We start from the raw sequence: 6,000 nt of genomic DNA, 5'->3' as shown, positions 1-6,000 counted from the left end.
TGCAGGGAGCATTGGTGCCCCATCACCACCTTCTGAGGGGGAAATCCATGTGCTACCCGCCTCACCCACGTGCTGGTCACACACACACACACACACACACACACACACACACACACACACACACGTGTGCGCGCGCGCGCATGCCCCTCATCATCCACTCCATGCACGCAGGTGAGGTGAGATTGCCATGTTCAAAGAGAAAAAACCAGAGCTCCAGAGCCCTGTTGTCTACATTTCTACTTAGCTTTGGCTGCAAGGGACCCAGCTCTCGTGTCTCTCTTGGGCAAACTATGACTTGCCGAACCCCAGTTCCTCCATCTGTAAAATGAAGGAAGGAAAACTTCTTCAGCCGACTACTTGAGAAAATAGATGGAGAAGAGCTGTGAAGAACAGAACAGCTCCATCTATATGATGAGTAATTTTTGTCCTTAGCACAACCGCAGGCTTGGAGCGATGGAGTCACAGCAGACTGCCTCTTGGAGGCTCCGAGTGAGAATCTGTTCCACGGCTCTCTCTCAGCTTCTGCGTTGCCAACAATCCGTGGTGAATGATTAATTATAGATTAATCATTCCAATCTCTGTCTCCATCTTCTCATGGCGTTATCCTCTGTGCCTCTGTGTCTCCAAATTTCCCTCTTTTATGAGGACACCATTCATTGAATTTAGGACCCACCCTAATCTAACAAGACCTTATCTTACCTTGATTACATCTGTAAAAATTCCTATTTCCAAATAAGACCACATTCACAGGTTTCAGAAGGACATGCATCTAAGGGGACACGATTCAACCCAGTATACAGGGATTTGGTCAACACTGAAAGAGATCACATCCTAGGGATGAATCGATGACAGCCTACAGAGTGTCAGCGAAGGCTTGGGTGGCAAATGTACTGTTTTATGTTTACGCCCTCTCATTCCACATGGTAAATTTAACATGACCTGGAAATGAATGCTTGTTCACGTTTTCCTGAATGCTCTGGGTAAGACATAGATTTGTGTTTCACGTCAATGAAGCACAGTTACAACTTTGGAGAGGCATTGTTCATCAACTGTGGGATGGATGATGCAACCTCGTGACTCAGTGGTATTAAGGAACTGCAGAGGTAACAAGAGCTATATTGTTTCAAATACAAATAGGTTCTGAAGAGCCATGATATTGTGACTCATACAATAATAGTTCTTCATCCACAGTTCCAGGCTCACTGCTCCCCAAACCCTTGGGATTTCTTAAGTGTTGATAGAGATAAAGGTGTCTTTTGTTATGTTAATAAAGTGAGTTTTGGACCCCACCCAAGGATAGGGGCTGGTTGGCAGAAGAACCCACCTTAAGGTTAGAGGTTTAGAACTTTCAGTCTCAAGTACCCACTTCTGGGGAAGGGAAAGTGGCTACCAGTAAAGTCTGAGTTCAATCACCAATGGCCAATGACTTGGTCAATTATCCTATATAATAAAAGGCTAATTTGCAAATTGTCCCCTCAACTAGAAGTTCGACCGGGAGTTCAACCAGGGGGCAAGTCTGGCTGGTCAATCACCTGCGGCCCCTCCCCCATCTGGCCCCATCCTGGATTGGCACCCCCACCCCCATCGGGGTGGGGCCTCCCCGCCAACTGCCTGCAACCCCTCCCCCTGGTCAGCCCCCCTTGATTGGGGGAGGGGCCGGCTGGCCAACTTCCAGAGTCCCTTCCCCCTGGCTGGCCCGGCCCGATTGACCCCGATCGAGGCGGGCCAGTCAGACTCCATCTGTGCATGAATTCATGCACCAGGCCTCTAGTCTATAATAATAAAAGTGTAATATGCTAATTAGACCGGATGTCCTTCCGGACGAAGCCAGGCTACAGCTGTGAAGGCCTACTCTTGCATGAATTTCGTGCATCGGGCCTCTAGTGACTACATAATGAAGCTTCCATAGAAACCCAGGAGGACTGCTTGCTGGTCATTTTTCTGAGATCTTCCTCATTGGGGAACCAGATCGCTTCCAGGTACGCCATGCAGAGCCCCAAGCTCCATAAGGACAGAAGCTCCTTCTTTCGGGACTTTCCCTATGAATCCCTTCATCAGCTGTGGATTCATGTCCTTTGTAATACATCGGTAACCCAGTGAGTCATTCAGCAAATCAATCGAACTGAAGGAGGCGGTCCTGGGAACCTCTGATTTACAGCCAGTCCTTTAGAAGCACAGGTCACAGTCTGGTCTTGTAGGGCTGAACCCTTAGCCTGTGGAATCTGATGCTGTCTCCGGGTAGACAGTGTCAGAATTGAGTTGAATTCTTGCACATGCAGCTGGAGTCCACGAATTGCTTGTTGGTGTGGGGAAACCTCCACACACGTTAGAATTGGGTTCAAGAACCCTTTTCCACTGGCTTTTTGAGTAATAATGGTGTTGCTACCTTTTCTCAAGATGGGAGATTTAACTAAGAACAGGGCATTTGACAGTAGTTAACAACAAAGAAAAAGAAAAGATGGTGTTTGGACTTGTACAGGAAGAGATGGTGACTTGACACTCTGAAGAATCTTTATGTGCACTGATGAAACAATAAATAAATGTGTAAATACTTCTTCTCTACCCACTATTCTATATCTTCACCTTTAAGTCACTGTACTTCACATGGCCAGGATTTTGTAATGCATTTAAAATTAAATGGTTTATGTAGACAGGCACTCTGAATGTGCCCTGCACATTCTGCATAAAAGCTGTCCTCTCCTTCCACACAGACTCCGAGGAGGGAAGGGCTCTCGATTTAATTACATCCTAGGTAAATGCACTGCTTTGACCTGGTGCTTGGCTAACTAAGGGCATGGTGGCAGTGCAGTATGTGTGTGTTTGTGGGGTGGGGGGGTTGGGGGGGGGGCAAAGAGATAATATAAACTCAGGGAGAGGGGGAATGAAGGAAAGGAAGTAGTACTATAGCATTTTGCAAATTTTGAGGTAACTAGCAAGCTGGTGTTTTGATCCTCATAGCGGGAGACTGAATCATCGAGAATTATCCCTGGAAGTTGTGTGCGAGAAGTGTGCATGCGCGCACACTTAATTTAACAATTACTCTCTGAGCAGTAGGAAGAATACATAGGCACTGCAACAGCACAGACTGCTGGAGATCTCGAAGGAGGCTGGGCTTATCTGGGGACCTCGCCTGCCCTGGCTTGCTCAGCTGTTCAGCCATGCTTGGGGCACCCATGGCCATCACCGAACAGCCCTGTTGGAGACCACTCGATTAATCCAGAATATTACTTTAGATGGCTTGGGAGATGTATGCTTCGAGGCGGAAAGGGATTAGGGGTTGGTTCTCCTGTGGAGAATCACATCAAAGGGTAGATGGACAAAGTGTGGGGCAAGGACTCCTGAAGGGGGACCAGGTTAGAAATGGGATGCACCCTCAAGGGACCCACTGTGTAGGGTTGACCCCCGGTTGCTCTCTGCTGGAATATGGGGGAGTCCTATCTTGTGCACAGCTTCAAGTTGTCCAGACTCACCTTTCAAGTCCCTTGAGTGACTGCCACCCTTTATTACCCAGGAGAGCCTTTGCAGGCCCTGGTGTGGTGAGTAGAACAACAAGTAGGTCTGAGGGGCCTGGCCTGCCCCCACCAGCTTTCCCTGGGGCTGTTGGGGGGATGCAGCATCCTCTCGAGGGAGATGGTAACTGGAGTTTGGGGTCAGGACCTGAAGGGCAAGGCTGACTGCGGCCCCGCGGCGGGCAGCGGGAGGCACACTGGACACTAAGGAAGAAGTTCCGTAGCCTCAATATTTTCTAGGGGAAGCTGGCCTCTGGAGGGCGTGGTGGTTGTGTACTTGGATTACACAGGTACATTTAAAAATCAAGAATTAACACTGGTTATCTTTGGTGGGTTATTACAGATAATTAACAATTTTTTTTCTGTTTTTTTTTGGTCCTGTTAGAGGAAAAATTATTGTGACATTTTAAAATATATATTTTTATTGATTTCAGAGAGGAAGTGAGAGGGAGAGAGAGATAGAAACATCAATGATGAGAGAGAATCATTGATTGGCTGCCTCCTGCATGCCCCCTGCTGGGGATCGAGCCCACAGCCTGGGCATGTACTCTTGCCTGGAATCAAACCTGGGACCCTTCAGTCTGCAGGCCGGCACTCTATCCACTGAGCCAAACCAGCTAGGGCTATTGTGACATTTTTGAAAATGGCAAGGAAGACTTTGTTTAAGTCTATTGCAAAAGGGGGATTGCAATGGAGGAGAGAGATCAACAAGGAGAAGTGAGGATTTATAGCCCCGGAAGTATGGGGGTCTGTGGATGGAAATTGCTAAGAGGAGACATCAGGGGTAGGTGGATTCTTGCTAAATTGACCCAATAGGATTCTTGCTAAAGACAGGCCGTGGTCAGATATCAAGGGTGAGGGATGAGGAATTTGATCAGATATCAGGGAGGGGGGAGTTTCTCAATAAACGGACATAGCAGGATTCTTGCTACAACTGGACCAGTCAGAAACGGGCAGGGGCAAAGGGCCAGGCTAAGCCAAAAAAGAGGGCTCTGAGGAGCCAGTCTGAAGTTTGGTCAAGAAGAGAATCTTTGTTATCCCATAAGGACCATAATGGGATAGCCATTTAAAATAAGAAATGGAAATTGATAAAAATTTCTTTTTAATAATAAAAATATCTTCCCAAGAGATATGGCAAATAAATGCAATGTGCAATCTTGGATTGGATCTCGAGCAGAATTTATTTTTCATTTTTGCCATTAGTGAGGCAATTGGAAAAATCTAAATATGGTTTAGATTGGATAATAGCATTGGTGGCAATTTCCCGATTTTGATTACTATGTAAGAAATGTCCTTGTTAAAAAACATTGAATGATTTTTCAGCAAAGGAACACCACATCTTCAGTTTACTATCCAAGGTTTAGGGAAAAATAATGTCTCTAAAGAGAGGCAGCAGGATAAAGCGCCCAGGGGAGCTGTTGCATTTGGGGAATCTGAGGGAAGGTCTATGGGAATTCTTTATACTATCTGTGTAACTTTTCTGAAAATCTGAAATTATTTCAAAAGAAATAAGTTTTTTTAAAAAAGAGAGAAAACCTTATCTAAGCTTAAAGGACCGAGTCAAATGCCACCTTCACCAGTAAGTCCCTTTCAGCCGAGACGGCACCTCACCCAGCCTGCCTTGTGGTAACATGGGCCATCATCTTGACATTCTCTTCAGCCTGGATTTCCTCAGGGCCTCTTCTTTCTTTCTCCTCCAGAGGCAGCACCTCAGGATGGGGCCCAGGCAGCCTCTGTGGGAGGGTTCCCAGCTGTGGGACCTTGGTCATTGCCACCGCTATTGGTATCGGATGTCGCATCCACAAAATGGTCTTTACAAAATGTATTGCACACAGTTGTCACGCGGAACACAGAACAATGCATGCCATCCGATTCCAGAAGGAGCGCTGTAAATGTTCATTCCTTTCTTTTCCCTTTTCTTCAGTCAGCCTCTCACCACCCTTGGGTTAGAGGTAAATATTTGAATCCAATTCTGTGATAATTTCTGTAAAATTTATTTCAACACCTGATATTAGCAATTTACAATTTTACACATTAACCCCTTAATGAATGCAACACTTGCCCACACCTTTTCTTATTTGGTTATCTCAAAAGCCTATGGAGTAGAGAAGGTCCCATTATTGTCTCTTTTATATATACTTGGAAACAGAGGCACTGAGGAGATGAATGACATACTTTTCTAATTTATATGGCTTATAAGGAGTAGACTCTGGCAGGAGCCAGAAAAATCTCATTATTTGTGGCAAAATTTTTTTATAGATGCTCCTTGATGTACAATGGGGTTATCTTCTGAAAATGCATTTAATACACCTACTAACATCATAGCTTAACCTAGCCTGCCTAGAACATGCTCAGGAATACTCACATTAGGCTACAGTTGGACAAAATAATCGCCCTGCTTCTGTTCAGCATCATAAGGAAGTGTCATCCCACATATTGCTAGCCTAGGAAAAGATCAAAATTCAAAGTAAGATTTCTACTGAGTGCTTAT

The sequence above is a fragment of the Myotis daubentonii genome, chromosome 8 (genome assembly GCF_963259705.1).
Source record: "Myotis daubentonii chromosome 8, mMyoDau2.1, whole genome shotgun sequence".
Lineage (NCBI taxonomy): Eukaryota > Metazoa > Chordata > Mammalia > Chiroptera > Vespertilionidae > Myotis > Myotis daubentonii.
Note: the sequence above shows the minus strand (reverse complement) of the source record.